Source organism: Haliotis rubra, unplaced genomic scaffold (assembly GCF_003918875.1).
Source record: "Haliotis rubra isolate DU_JTF1 unplaced genomic scaffold, ASM391887v1 Scf14, whole genome shotgun sequence".
Lineage (NCBI taxonomy): Eukaryota > Metazoa > Mollusca > Gastropoda > Lepetellida > Haliotidae > Haliotis > Haliotis rubra.
The window spans coordinates 964,902-983,035 of record NW_025765336.1 but is presented as its reverse complement, the minus strand read 5'-3'; the positions used below and the strand labels follow the sequence as shown (position 1 = coordinate 983,035).

The 18,134-nt window shown below is 42.8% G+C and overlaps 1 long non-coding RNA gene across 1 annotated transcript; it reads left to right on the top strand.

The window, feature by feature from the left end:
* Positions 1–9,811: 9,811 nt before the first annotated feature.
* On the top strand, positions 9,812–17,368 carry LOC124268750. The gene is made up of 3 exons (XR_006896344.1): positions 9,812–10,253; positions 12,400–12,585; positions 15,609–17,368. It is a non-coding gene; the product is annotated as an uncharacterized LOC124268750 (long non-coding RNA).
* Positions 17,369–18,134: the final 766 nt, after the last annotated feature.

The following is an 18,134-nucleotide window of genomic DNA, read 5'->3' as shown; positions in this document are numbered from 1 at the left end:
GTGATAGCGTTACATGACTTTAAATACAGTTCAGTATTACCCGTTTCCTTTACTTTAGGGGCGGTGGGCTAGCCCAGTGGTCAAAGCGTTCCCCACATGGGTACAATGTGTGAAGCCCATATATGGTGCCCCCCGCCGTGATATAGCTGCAACATTGCTAATAGAGGCATAAGACTAAACTCACGCCTTTACTTTGACATGGATATTTAATTCAGTACAAACGGACTGGTGGGTCCCTGTCTCAAATCGACACATCTCAACCAGCCTGAGTTACACCCACCAGTTATGGGTCACGGAGACTGCCCAAGACATCGACGTGGCCTTGTAATGTAGGTCACGTACAGTTTACCAAACTTGAGCTCGACCGAAGACACAACCCAGAATCGCTTTCACGGGTCACGGGTTTCTTCTTTTGATCTCTACCAGTCACCGAATATCTACGTAATTTGTTAACTTTTTCTAGCTCGCTGGTATAGAGCGTGCCTATCACCTGTTCATCGTGAAAATCGTTCAGTTTATAATATGTAAACGTGTTTCTCTTGTAACGTCGAGACACTTAAAACAATTCTCCTGTTCACCTGATATCGAGTTCCTTGCTGAAAGGTTTCCTGAGATACTAAAATGAACTAAATCACCTAAACTAAATAAATATGTCTTGCTTTTGGGTTGATTGTTCTGAAATATTTCACATAGACATGTCCCCCATACCGCTACGTCATTAGTGTTAGTGTCTTGTTGGGGCGGTGGGGTAGCCTAATGGTTAAAGCGTCCGCTCGTCACGCTAAAGACCCGGGCTCGATTCCCTACATAGGTACAATGTGTAAAGCACATTTTTGCTGTCCCCGCTGTGATATTGTTGGAATATTGCTAAAAGCGGCGTAATAACAGATGCCTTTACGGACTTGCGCAGGAGATAGTTGAGGACGAATGCAGTGCATGGTTGTAATTGAATATCAGGTCTGATAAGAACACTTGTTATTGTTACGAGCCATGTAATCAGAGACTTTAAGGTTCTAGTAAAACGTTCCATAAAACTATTTTTGATGTTTTCGTTGCGAGCTAAAGAGAGTGTTATATTTTGTTGTAGAAACGACATGAATACATTTACACCTTTAAATTCACCACTACACCCACCACCTCACCACTACATCCACCACCATACCACTACATGAACCACCACACGACTACATCCACCACCAGGCCACTACATCCACCACCATACCACTACATCCACCACCGCACCACTACATCCACCACCTCACCACTACATCCACCACCTCACCACTACATCCACCACCTCACCACTACATCCACCACCTCATCACTACATCCACCACCTCATCACTACATCCACCACCCACCTCATCACTACATCCACCACCTCATCCCACTACATCACACACCACCACTCACATTACACCACTACATCCACCACCATACCACTACATCCACCACCATACCATCACCTTACTACATGAACCACCACACACTCACTACATCCACCACCTCACCACTACATCCACTCACTACCACCACACCACTACATCCACCACCTCACTCACCACTACATCCACCACCACTCCACTACTTCCACCACTACATCCACCACCTCACACTCACTACATCCACCACCTCACCACTACATCCACCACCACCACACACTACATCCACCACCTCACCACTACATCCACCACCTCACCACTACATCCACCACCACCCACTACATCCACCACTACATCACCACTACATCCACCACCTCACCACTACATATCCACCACCTCACCACTACATCCACCACCTCACCACTACATCCACCACCTCACCACTACATCCACCAACCTCACCACTACATCCACCACCCTCACCACTACATCCACCACTACCCTCACCACTACATCCACCACCATCACCACTACATCCACCACCTCACCACTACATCCACCACTACACACCATACATCCACCACCAGGCCACTACATCCACCACCACACCACTACATCCACACTCACCTCACCACTACATCCACCACTCACACCACTACATCCACCACTGCACCACTACATCCACCACCTCACCACTACATCCACCACTACTCCCACTACCACTACATCCACCACTGCACCACTACATCCACCACCTCACCACTACATCCACCACCTCACCACTACTATCCATCCACAACACACCACTACATCCACCACCTCACACCACTACATCCACCACCTCACCACTACATCCACCACCATCACCACTACATCCACCACCTCACCACTACATCCACCACCACACCACTACATCCACTACATCATCCACTACATCACTTTCACCACTACATCCACCACCTCACCACTACATCCACCACCTCTCACCACTACATCCACCACCTCACACTACATCCACCACCTCACCACTACATCCACCACCTCACCACTACATCCACCACCTCACCACTACATCCACCACCTCACCACTACATCCACCACCTCACCACTACATCCACCCACCACCTCACCACTACATCCACCACCTCACCACTACATCCACCACCATCCACACTCACCACTACATCCACCACCACCACTACATCCACCACCACACCACTACATCCACCACCTCACCACTACACCACTACATCCACCACCACCACTCTCACCACTACTCCACCACCTCACCACTACATCCACATCCACTACATCCACCACCTCACTACATCCACCCACCTCAACTCCCACCACTACATCCACCACCACTACATCCACCACTATCACACTACATCCCACCACCACACCACTACATCCACCACCATCCACCACTTCCACACCACTACTACATCCACCACCACACCACTACATCCACCACTCTCACCACTACATCCACCACCACTCACCACTACATCCACCACTCATCACTACATCCACCACCACACTCACTACATCCACCACCTTACTACACTACACTACATCCACCACTATATCACCACTACATCCACCACCCTCACCACTACATCCACCTACTACTCACCACTACATCCACCACCCTCACCTACATTCTACATCACACCACCACACCACTACATCCACCACCCACCACTACATCCACCACCACACCACTACATCCACATACACCACTACACATCACTACATCCACCCCACTACTCACACTACATCACTACATCCACCACCACCGTCACACTTCACATCCACCTACTGCACTACTACATCCACCACCACACCACTACATCCACCCACCACCACACACTACATCCACCACTCAGGCCACTACATCCACCACCTATACCACTACATCCACCACCACACACCACTACATCCACCACCACACACTCACTACATCCACCACCAGGCCACTACATCCACCACTATACTACTACATCCACTCAACACACACTACTACATCCACTACTACACGACTACATCCACCTTCTAGGCCACTACATCCACCACCATACTACTACATCCACCACCACACCACTACATCCACCACCACACCACTACATCTTACTACACCACACGACTACATCCACTACTTCCACTCTACTACATCCACAACTGCACTACTACATCCACCACTACACACTACTAAGCATCCACTACCACACGACTACATCCACTACCACTACTACATCCACTACATCCACCACCTCACCACTAAATCCACCACCACACTACTACATCCACTCCACACCACACCACTACATCCACCACTTCCAGGCTACTACATCCACAAACTTGCACTACTACATCCACCACTGCACCACTACATCCACCACTCACCACCACACGACTACTACATCCACCACCAGGCCACTACATCCACAACCGCACCACTACATCCACCACCACACCACTACATCCACCACCACACGACTACATCCACCACCAGGCCACTACATCCACCACCACACCCACTACTAAATCCACCACCACACCACTACATCCACCACCACACGACTACATCCACCACTCAGGCCACTACATCCACAACTACACCACTACATCTCACCACACCTCACCACCACTACATGAACCACCACACCACTACATCTCACCACCTCACCACTACATCCACCACCTCACCACTACATCCACCACCTCATCACTACATCCACCACCGCACCACTACATCCACCACCACACCACTACATCCACCACCTCACCACTACATCCACCACTACTACATCACATCCACCACCTCACCACTACATCCACCACCTCACTCACTACATACTATCCACCACTCATACCACTACATCCACCACCTCATCACTACATCCACCACCTCATCACTACATCCACCACCGCACCACTACATCCACCACCACACCACTACATGAACCACCTCACCACTACATCCACCACCTCACCACTACATCCACCACCTCACCACTACATCCACCACCTCATCACTACATCCACCACCGCACCACTACATCCACCACCGCACCACTACATCCACCACCACACCACTACATGAACCACCACACCACTACATCCACCACCTCACCACTACATCCACCACCTCACCACTACATCCACCACCTCACATCACTACATCCACCACTACACCACTCACTACATCCACCACCACACCACTACATGAACCACCTCACCACTACATCCACCACCTCACCACTACATCCACCACCTCACCACTACATCCACCACCTCACCACTACATCCACCACCTCATCACTACATCCACCACCTCACCACTACATCCACCACCTCATCACTACATCCACCACCAGGCCACTACATCCACCACCTCACCACTACATCCACCACCTCACCACCACTACATCCACCACCTCACCACTACATCCACCACCTCATCACTACATCCACCACCTGCACCACTACATCCACCACCTCACCACTACATCCACCACCAGGCCACTACATCCACCACCTCACCACTACATCCACCACCTCACCACTACATCCACCACCTCATCACTACATCCACCACCTCATCACTACATCCACCACCGCACCACTACATCCACCACCACACCACTACATCCACCACCCCACCACTACATCCACCACCAGGCCACTACATCCACAACCGCACCACTACATCCACCACCATACCACTACATCCACCACCACACGCACTACATCCACCACCATACCACTACATCCACCACCACACCACCACTACATCCACCACCACACCACTACATCCACCACCTCACCACTACATCCACCACCTCACCACTACATCCACCACCACACCACTACATCCACCACCATACCACTACATCCACCACCTCACCACTACATCCACCACCACACCACTACATCCACCACCTCATCACTACATCCACCACCTCACCACTACATCCACCACCTCACCACTACATCCACCACCTCACCACTACATCCACCACCTCACCACTACATCCACCACCTCACCACTACATCCACCACCACACCACTACGTACACCACCTCACAACTACATCCACCACCTCACCACTACATCAACCTCACCACTACATCCTCATCACACCACTACATCCACCACCTCATGTCAACAATCCCCAGAACATCCCATCCCATGTCTCAGCAGAGGACATAAGGTTACGGTACACATTACCTTCCGTGGCCTTTTGATATGAGTTAGGATTATATACTTGCTACCTTATCTTAAACGAGGGCAATGCTCAACCTGATTTGCATCTCTGAACTCTGAGGTCTGTGCAGTAATCGCTCCCGATAAAAATATTTTAGTGCCCGTCACAGACAAATCGATCAAAGGTGCATTTAAATGATGCAGTTCTTAACGTTATGCTCAAGCGGGAAAGTCCCGGGAAACTGTTACCAACCCTGGAACAAGCACCAGATTGCGAGAGCTCCAGACACACACCGAGGGTTTGCTATGATTTTCATAAAAGTGCTGGGGCCATATACAGGCCCTTCCTAAGGCCAATGTTGTTGCGCCAGTTCCATTAAATCGGCGTGTCATTGACCCGTTGGGACACTGACACTTAAATACCTCCACCACCACTGACACTTCAATATCTCCACCACCACTGACACTTAAATACCTCCACCACCACTGACACTTACATACCTCCACCACTACTGACACTTAAATATCTCCACCACCACTGACACTTAAATACCTCCACCACTACTGACACTTAAATACCTCCACCACCACTGACACTTAAATACCTCCACCACCACTGACACTTAAATACCTCCACCACCACTGACACTTCAATATCTCCACCACCACTGACACTTAAATACCTCCACCACCACTGACACTTACATACCTCAACCACCACTGACACTAAAATATCTCCACCACCACTGACACGTAAATATCTCCACCACCACTGACACTAAAATACCTCCACCACCACTGACACTTAAATACCTCCACCACCACTGACACTTACATACCTCCACCACCACTGACACTAAAATACCTCCACCACCACTGACACGTAAATACCTCCACCACCACTGACACTTAAATATCTCCACCACCACTGACACTTAAATACCTCCACCACTACTGACACTTAAATATCTCCACCACCACTGACACTTAAATACCTCCACCACCACTGACATGTAAATATCTCCACCACCACTGACACTTAAATACCTCCACCACCACTGACACTTAAATATCTCCACCACCACTGACACTTAAATACCTCCACCACCACTGACACTAAAATATCTCCACCACCACTGACACTTAAATATCTCCACCACCACTGACACTTAAATACATCCACCACCACTGACACTTAAATACCTCCACCACCACTGACACTAAAATATCTCCACCACCACTGACACTTAAATATCTCCACCACCACTGACACTTAAATACCTCCACCACCACTGACATGTAAATATCTCCACCACCACTGACACTTAAATATCTCCACCAATAGATCCTATATCCATCCAAGCATTGGCAACTTGCAGATACTCTAATCCTAAGTGAATTAGCTTATCCAATCAGCAAACAGTTTGAACAACAACATGCCAGTATAAAAAAATCCCTTACCCAGGCGCCAGTCAGTCTCGGGATTTGAGGGATTTGAAAAGGCGCACATACCTTTTTATGTAGCATAAACGTAAGTACTTCACTTCTAACAGCTATTATAGTTGGTTTTACCTGTAAAATTATGCAATGGACATACTAAGACGCCTTTCATGCGATTCTCTTTATATTCACTGTTTTACTTTACAGTGTATGTTGACACTGAGGAATTAATTGGATCAGGACTTGTTTAGAGTATTCGGCTGAATAATGTCCACACATATGGGTCTTGAACGTCTATAGGTTGGAGACAAAATTTGGGAATGGTAGGGTAGCATATGTTGTGACATAGGTACCATTCTATACTACACGGTGTATGTTGACACTGTAGACATTCTTGGATGAGGATTGTTTTGCAGTATTCAGTTGAAACATTCTGTTATTGTCTATACTCATGTGTCTTCAACGGCTTTAGGTTTGAGCAAAATGGGAATGGTAGGGTCGCATATACACCTGGTTGTGACATAGGTGCCATTTCCCGTCGTGAAACTGTGTATTTGGACGTTATTTGGTTTTATCACAAATACAAAAATGTAAAAGATGTTACTATACTTTAGTACGAAATCCATGTTTTATTAAACATAATCTTCATTTCAGTTTTCCGAGATGTTCTGTTCGAGATTGGAATGGCTTCTTGTCGGAGTGGTGGTGATGATGTTCCAGCAGGCTATGTCGGAAGGTATGGTAATTAAATTGTGACTAGTTTCTGTGTGTTTTTCCGTTCTGGTAACTGGAGTCCATTTCCATCGTCTAACCTTATTCAGAATCGAGTCATTTTAAAACGGATGCATTTATGCATTTAACTCTATGGTTTGAGATGCAATATAAAATTCACATTTTCATGAATATAATCTCAGGAGTGACAGATTAATATCGATATATTTATGGTACATTGTTTAAGAGGGAACAAGAAACATGTTGTCTCTATCTAGTGCGACTTAAAGACATCAAGTGTTACTCGTGTACATTTGATTAAAAAAATTGTTATTCCAAAATGTAGGGGGCACTGGGACATAATTGAAACTTTCAATAGATATTTGAGACATTATGTCCAAATTGCCTTGGCAGGATCGACTAACGATGTCTTGTTCAATGTAATGGGCACAGTGGGAATGTTGTAGGAGGGGGCGATAAGCAGCGGTCCTACCAAACAGCATTCTGTTTGGACTCAGCTCTGCACACTTGACAAAACTCCAGAAAATCCAAAACGTTGCAGCCCGCATTGTATCCCTAACATCTAAAAGATCTCACATAACCCCTGTCCTAAAGTCTCTTCACTGGATGCCCATCCAAGCCAGAATCGAATTCAAGATCTTGACCATTGTGTTCCAATGTCTACATGACCTAGCGCCTCAGTACCTCTCTGAACTCATCTCAGTGTACACACCACCACGACAGCTGAGATCACACCAACAGTTCCTCCTAACAACACCCCCTTGTCAATCTCAAGAACTATGGTCACTATGGACTTATTCAAATCTTCATTGAAGACCCATCTTTTCAGGAAATATTACGAATGACTTGTACAATTGCTGCAGTGTTTTAGCTTTACACACGGGGCGCCATGAGCATACACTAGTGTGTGGAAACGGCGCCATACAAGTGGACATTATTATTATTATTATTATTATTATTACCTCGGACCCGCATTCACATTTATGTACAAACCCTATCGCGGGTACAGAGCCTAACGCAGAAACAGACCCTACCGCGGGTACAAACCCTATCGTGGGTACAGACTCTATCGCGGGTACAGACCCTGTCACGGGTACAGACACTATCGCGGGTACAGACCCTGTCACGGGTACAGACCCTGTCACGGGTAAAGACCCTAACGCAGAAAGAGATCCTAACGCGGGTGAAAAACCCTATCACGGGTACAGACCCTATCGCGGGTACAGATCCTAACGCGGGTGCAAACCCTATCGCGGGTACAGACCCTGTCACGGGTACGGATCCTGTCACGGGTACAGACCCTATCGCGGGTACAGATCCTAACGCAGAAACAGATCCTAACGCGGGTGCAAACCCTATCGCAGGTACAGACCCGATACATGTAAAACACATTGCTACGATTATGTACAATATTCTTCAATATTTATTCGGTGTGGTGTGATGTGATGGAGCGGAAAAGTGATATTATTTGGCGGGATAATGTGGAATGGGAGTGTTTGTAAACAGACGTTGAGTGGTGGCTGCTTGTAGTTTACTGACTATAAACCGATACAGCTGAGTAATTCTCGATTACGTTATGTTCTAGGGATAGTTTTTTGTGTTAAATACACAACAAACAGGGAACACAATACAACCGGTAGTGAAGTATAACAATATACGCCATGACCACCGCCAATGGACCTTTGGGAAACTTGTGAAAATTCAAAGTTTAAACGACGAGGGATGCTTCTTTGAGTGGCATTTTAGAAGTTGAGAAGTTCAAAATAGAACAAACTTTAAGGATAACAACTTCTTTTATTCGTGAGTGCGACGTTTCGATACAGATTCTTGTACCGTTGTCAAGCATAATGGGACATGAAGAAGGGGGAGTATATATATACTTGATGTAACAATGTAACAAAGAAAACAACCTAATTAACATAATTGGCTAGGCAGAAAGCTGATGAAGCCAGAGAGTAGACAAAGGACAGGCGTGGAAGCCAATGATGTACAAATAATAATGAGATGTTTATACAGCAGAGTTTATACAGTAAGGGATGCTGCAAGTCAGTCTCCACCCACTCACGCATGTCCTTGACTTGGACGTCTCCCTTTCATGTCCACGTGATCACAAGGCGAGGGATGCTGTCCTACTTCTCACGCAACGTTAAGCCAACGTTGTCGGCCGCCTATATCGCTGACCAAAAAGACTATCGCTTAGTCCCTGAATATATTTAATATCGATGGTAACAAATAGACCCATTTAAATTGAAAAGTAGCCCTAGTGAGTTGGGAGCTTCAGGAACCTGAACCTGGGGGAAATCTAGACTTGCTATGTTTAGAGTTTTACCATTGCAAGGAGAGCTGGGTTGAAGAGAAAAAAATGTTATTAAGCAGACATCTACCTCTCATGTATTTTCCAAACAAATGGATGCTGGGCTGCGAGGCGAGACGAGCACAGACGATTTGTGCCAGTAGGATGCCATTACCGAACCTCCGCCAAATCAGGTATGATGTCTCAGACTGACATTGGCATTCGTGACCAACTGGTGTTATTCCGGGACAAGCCGAATAGCGACTCGTGCCCTCTGGAAGGATTTCATATTGGCGTAGGAACATCAGAACTACTTCAAACAGGAACGATAACTCTATTCCTGTTTGATTCCAATGGTACTTAATATCACCGAAGTACTCATACATTGTATTGCTGTTTTTGTTTTTGCTATTTATTCCAAAGAATTCTTGGTACAACTAAAAGAAAGAAAAAAAGATATTTGTTAAAGACATATCCTGACGTAATTTTATCAGATATTCACCTTATATTTCCAATTATATTTCTGAAAAGGGTTCAATAATCACAAATGGGATTTGTTTTTTTTAAATTTGCAAATCAAATTTGTAAAAAAACACACGCTACATTAAATCCCAATGCAGAAACTCAAAAAATGACTTTTATAATATTAGTCAAACTGAACATACGTGTTACCTTGCTACCACAAGTGGAATTTTAACTGAATTCGCTGAAAAATATATGAATGACTACAAGAAGGTCAGACTAAAATATTCCCAGAGAATTGAAATATATGCCCAATGTTAAAGATTAAAGTTGATTAGTTACATACAGATATAATATTATTGTTTTGAAACTCGTAGCGATATATAATTACATTTCCTAAACTTGTTGGAAGCGCACGTACAATCTCGATAGCAAGCCCGCAAGATCACCCTCAGTTGGACCCATGAGAGCCGTTATGTCAACAAACGCACGTGCGTCTATTTGAATCTCTCACCGTCAATCGCATGATTCTTATCCAAAACTTCACATTAGACAGCAAAATCCTGTTAGCTAAGTTCTTTGTACTTTCAATATGACGATATATATTTTTCATGATTTTTTAAGCAATGACATAATGCCATAAACGATTTAAGAACTCGGGATTATTTTTACCAAAGCACCGCAGTCATTTACGCGCGTTCTGATTGGTTTGTCGTATTTTCGCACATAACAAGCATCGAGAGGGGGACGAGTCTTCTTGAAGGTTACGGAAAGGGGCGAGTGGTGACGAATGTGACATTGGTTGACGTTCATTTCACCATGACCACACCCATCAGTGCAAGTGAACTGGGACTCAACTGAAGACACGTCAAACGACGACCACCCTCCATTGTCATTGGCCGGCAGTTTCCAGTTTGCGCACATTCCGTTTATTTCTCGGGCGTTGAAGACCCTGCATCGCCACCTCAGAAACAAACAATTCATGAATATATGTTAGAACTGTGTGATAAGCACAAGTTAGTTTACAAGCACACATTTATTACTTGTTCATAAAGGGTTTGATAACATCCGCTAAAGGACAAACAATTTCAAGTTGATTTACGCCTTATTTCCCTACGTATGAAAGAAAACTCCGAGACCTTCGGTTGACAGATGGAAATCCTTTAACAAATCCTATTCGACGAGTTTTCTACATTTATTGGTTGGTTGTCCCAGTTTACAAATTCAAAGACAGACAGCCTATATATTTCAAGAAGGATGTGTGTCAGCTGGTTAAAATATAATTTCTTCACCACCATATGCCCCTCTTTTTCAAGCGTTGCAACTCCATATTATGTTGGGAAAAAGTCCCTTCGGTTGGCAGCGACCCCTTAACTCCGGACACAGCCACTGCAAACGCCATGTACCCTCTTGTTCCAACTTCCAATAGGCCAATTGCGCGTAACCTTTCCTCACTCGACAGACACCACGTGAAGAAAATAAATAGTTCAAAACAAGAATTGAACACCTTTCACTGTTTATTATTGAAATGTACAGCAACATACTGGCACCTTTCGCTGTAAATATCGACTCTACCCCGACCATGTTTATGAACACTTCATGGAAAACGACTGCTCGAGATCGGCATGTCCATTGTTTAAAAACATATAGGTTGATTCCCAAATAACCACCCACCCCCCACCCCCACACACAAAAATCGATTGCCTCTTTTTTATATTATGTAATCATGACAAAACTATCAATTTAACTTCGATCTCCACCCTTCCACCCCCGCCACCGAAGGCAATGCCCCTTTCTCACATGACACTCAAACATGAAGGCTACATGCATAATATTTGTAATGCCACGCATGTGTAGTAATTCTCTGTTTATCGTCAGATCCAGTAAATGGGGGATTCACTCCGTGGTCTACATGGGACAGCCCCGATTGTTCAGTTACCTGCGGAGTAACAGCCATAAAACATGAGAGAAGAAAAAGGTCATACAGACACCCGGCCCCAGCGTATGGCAGTGAAGCAACTGAACAGATTAGGAAAGTCGGTTGTGGATTGCCTAGATGTCAAGGTAAGATTATTGACATTTAGATTATCTAAACAGTTAAATAAGCTCAATGATACCAAGGCATGAATCTAGTGTGATCCAACATTCACACGGGGAATTGTAATAAGAGGAAGACTAAATATGCAGTCAATACACACTTAGTATCATGGTGTACCGATAAACTTGGTTAGTTTACTGGGCACGATTCGTGCTCTGAAAATATTCGTGTTAAGTTTCCAATATAATATGATTAATTTATTTTCAGTCTTACGTGATTTTAGATTTGAAACATATTCATGGATGTTTTCATTTGTTTCCTTGTTCATTACACATATACTCATGCCAATAATGGTTGTCACCCCCTTCAATTTCTTTAATTGGAGAGGGGGTGTGGGTGTGAGGTGTGTATGGGGTTGGGGTGGGGAGGGGGGTGACAACAAGTATTGGCATGAGTATATATCACATGAATTCACTTTTAGCATGAGCAGCATTGACTATAATGTATTTGGATGCCGATTCATTTAGGTACACAAACGTAAACGCCTTTTCAATAAAATACTTTTCGCTACAAGAATCACGTTTCATTAATACTCCCTCACCGAAACAAACCTATAAATAGAAACAAAATCCTCACTGAACATACAACCAAAACCTGCACCTCTCACACTATACAAATATTCAAATTGCAAGTTATCTAAATTAACAATTACTTAAATCAAATGTACTCTGTTTTGGTTCTGTGATCAGATGCCTGGATGAGGACATTATATGACATTATACTATAATCAGTTGATGGTTTAACTTGTCAAATTAAGGTATGTGTTTTGCAAGGACAATACAGTTTACATAATTAAAAGTCAAATCACAATTCACTTTAAATATGTTCTCACCATCGAAGTAAAATTTCAGTAAAATACAAACCCTCCTATCTAATCTGTCAAACAGTAGAAATTGAAAGTGTTCAGTAATATTCTGGATCGACAAAGAAAGAGAACTTATGTGTATTCCTAATTAAACCTACTACTGTTCGTGTGCCGGAGTCCATTACAGGCAATACGTCGGACGTGACAACCCTCGATAACAGTGAACCCTCCCTGCAACAGATGGTATAATAAACATGTCAACATGGACATGGATGTAACATAACAATATTAGTTTGCTTAGAAACTAAAAACTGCCTGAAGTGACAAGACTCATCAAAATATGAAAAATCCTTAAACACATATAGCCGTTTCTTAATGTGGCATAGATCCATCCAGCAGTTTGTTGTATAGGCAAATCGTCCTGTCTCAATATCCAAAAACCTGCTGGCATTCCTGATTTCATATATTCACAACCTAAGCCTTGGTCATTTGTAACTTTCTATGTGAAATGTTATGTATTGTATCATGCAATCTATATTTTGAAATTTATTATGTATTCTGTACACCAAGAATATTGTACATACTGTTTGTACCCTGGGCCTAACACCCATTATACTGACTAAAATAATTGAATTGAATCAATAATCTTTAACGCTGATTAAGCAATCTTTCAGCTCTTAATCGTGACATCCCAGGTCATTAACCCGTGGTCGTGTTTGGTCCTGTGCATAGAGCTCAACTCAGAGTTAGATTGTTTTAATTTGTACATAATTCCATAACCTGGTGGGCGAATTAATTTTATCAAAAACAATCTGAATATTTAACTACACAATCGTTTCTGGAATACTACCAATACAGTTGATTCGTGAGGACGGTAACTCATAGCATATGGAAATTAACCACGCAACATCCACCTTTCTCAGACTAAGTGACTTTATTCAACCGGTGCATAAAATGTGTCAAAGATGTCCGCATCAAATGAATTTTGTAGTGAAAAGATAGGGGTAAGGAGAAATAGCCAATGGCACAATAACATTATCTCGTTTATTTGAAGATGGGGATTGAAAAGATTGGAAAATGATGTCGCTTCATGCATAATATTACGAATTTCACTTATCTTTACTTAACCATGCACACATCTTGTTCACGGAATTAAGGAATAAAGTCCTTCAAGACCAGATACTAACTTTCCATCAGTTTGTTCTGAAGCCTTCCTGCACACGAACAACAGATTCAAATGATTTTGAAATGATGGAAGGATTGAGCCTAACTTGATGTCCAATTTGGCTGAGGGACATTCCTGTATTTCTCATGTCATTAATTTGCCACTTTGTAGCTTTTGACAATTTACGACGTACCATGACATTTAAAGTACTGAATATTCAATACAAATTGAAAGGGGATGTACATTCTCACACACAAACGTGCACGCATTTAATCCCTTTACATATGTTTATGACCGGTTCCACCAGTGGGGCAGGGTAAGGTCATCCTTTCGCGAACACCCGGTATCAGGACTCTTTAGTAGTGATTCATATACACATAAACTCACGATCACGTTTATGGTACCGAAAACCCAGAAGCTTTATTAGGGCGAATGGGGATTCGACCCAACGATCATAAGTATTGCTAGGAGTGTCACCTCTGCATTCCAGAAACGACTGGGCTCTCCATGCCCCCAGCAGTCAATTATACGGATGTCACGGTATATGTGCCTCACGATACGATATGTATCTCGAAACGGAGGTCACATTCGATACGTATCGCGATACATTTCCGACATATTGAGCTTAGACGTCCTCACCTGAATGGCAAACTCATACCATACCATATATATAACATACCTGGTGTTCTGTATAACAAACTAAGAAGAGAAAAATGAGTTACGTTCACTGTTAATAATTAACAATGTCCTGTTTAATTAACATGTTTTGTATGAAATAATAATGAAATAAATGGTGCAACATCAAAATAATACTCGATATATGTCAAAATATGAATCGATACTAAAACGTATGAATTGTGTATCATATCCCGCAAAACTTCCCGGCACTGGTGCATCGATGAATCGTGACATTACTAGTTAATAAAGCTGAGTATTTACCTTCAAGATGGAAACTTCCTCTTATCACATTTTGGACTTTACTCTGTATCCTGAAATAAAATATGTTTTTTTCTTTTCAGGTGATGAATAATTCAAAGACACCAGTGTCTTATTCCACACTGGACAGCAATTTTCTGCTGACTTGCAGACATCTTCAACAGTTTACTGTCATGTATCTCTACTAATCATGAAATGTAACAATACCTATATTTGACATATTCAAACAGACTTTATTATCAACAACAAAAAGCATGTTCCTCGCGTGACTTCGTATTCTTTCGACACTCAATCTTAGCTTCACGATACTATCCACTTTCATCTCTTTGCAAAACGTTTAAATATCCCAAGTTGTTATTTAATTATTGTATTCAAGCAGATGTGCGAGACAAATGAGGCATTTTTTTACTGTATGTAGTTTTGACTCCAACACTAGACAACAGTCTACTACTGGCTTGCAGATACCTTTACCATACAGTACAAAATATCCCTACTAATCGTTAAATATCCCTTCGTGTATTTTACTTGTTGTTTTCAAACTGAGTTAAGTATCAACATCGGAAAGAATGTTCGCTAGTTGTACATCACTCTACAATTGACTAACACAGCAACAGAACTGATTGCCATCAGTCTGCAAAATACTAAAATGTGAGTCTAGGTCAAAAGCCCCTCAGGACAAAAGCTCCCCACTTCATGTAGTAATGGGAAAATAATACTAAAGACAAGGGCATCTGAATAAGAAATAAATATACTTTTACGATAATGTATTGTAAGTGCAAGAATTATTCATATACACAAAAAATATTGTTTACATTAAAACATATAATGTTGCGAAACGTTATTGTGAGAGTAAGAAATGCACAAAGAAATAAATGTTAAACATATTTTAAGGCCAGTCCTTTAACAATTTACAATGTACATTTATAAATAATGAAGCGGTACACAAAAAGGACCTCTAACCGCAAGGTTGGTTTTCAGTAATCCTCTACAATCCAGTTCCCTGTGTTTGGTGCATTCCCAACGCATGTATGACTTGCTTGCAGTCTTCCTTGTGAACATAGGACAACTTGATACCTGCCTTGTTGATGCGTATTAAATTCATGATCAATTTTTAGTCAACTGTCTTTCCCATTTTCTCCATTTCCTTACATTGATGTGATAAAATACTTAAAATACTTGATAAAATATGTAAGAGCAATGACATATATGAATCGAGGGCCTTTTACGGGGGTGCTGAAATTAGCGAGGGGCTTTTGCTCGAGGGGCTTTTGTCCTGATGGGCTTTTTGGTCGGTACCCTAAAATGTATACTTACAGCATTCACACAGTACGATGTTCGAGACAAATAAGAGATGTATTGTTTGGAGGTCTGTTGTATGGAAGGAGACAATGTTTTGTTTTGCTTTTAAGACCCCTGAATGTATTCTGAAATGAATATTTTTCTTACAAAATGGATATTTGTTACTTCATTAGAGAACATCGATAACCTGTTTTCGACCATGCTTCACTTTTCTGTCAAATTGCCGGTGATTCGAATTCGCTATATGATATGAGATTCTTACAGATGTCAAAACCTTTTCGTCATCAATGACAACCTCCTCCCAAGAACATCCGCTCACCAGAAAGTGCCACGTGTCTTTACCATGTCTCGTAGTGGCATTGATCCTGCATTTCCCGTCTGTGCTTAACAACATGGGCTGGATGTGCTACAGTATTTAGAAACATGTAAATCCCCAAAAGAGAAACATTTGGAGCTCTGCAATAAACCTGTTATCTCTGTCATTTTCAGCCCTATCTGTGTTCAAACTATATTACTTGGAGGTTCATCGTTTATCTGTTTATAAAATGCGATATTGTGAAACATTAAATATGCTAATACACTGATTTACATAACTATATTTGTCTTTCATTCTTTTTCACTCTCATTCAAAACGACGGTGAAGATTCTTTTGTCAGCCAGTGTATGTAACATTTGACCTCTTAGTAATAGGCATTGTGTATTCAATGTGCAAATATATTTCAAATCAAATGGTGGACTCAACAGTTTCAGCCGCAGATCATGTCACCGTGTATGTGAGTGAGTGAGTGAGTGAATTTATAATATCAGTATAATTGGTCATCTGCAGAGGTGAAATAGAGCTTCACGTCAAATTTAGTACATTCACGCATGCATGTCTATTGAATGGTAGTTCTGTGTTCGGCGCCTAACAGTCAACTGGTCCCAATTATGAGTTAGCAGAGTAACATATTTGTGTCCATGTTACTGTCCCTATCACACCTTATCACACCTTATCACACCTTATCATTTTGCATCACACTCATGACGGGCACTATAGGTTGGGCAGGCGAGCTCACACTCATGTCACATGATACTGATATGGCAGCTAACACTACCACCTTATGATATACGGGACATATCAATGGCATTTTAAAATTGGTGGATTAAATTCGTAACTATGATTGTCAGTGGTTGTATCCTCAAAGCGGGTTAAAGTACTGTAAAGTACTCCTCCTGAGAGTATACGCAAATCCCAAACCATTCAAAGTATATTTAATCTAACTACGTTTCTAATCGCAGAATATGTGTTCTTTTATGGTGATCTACCTTCA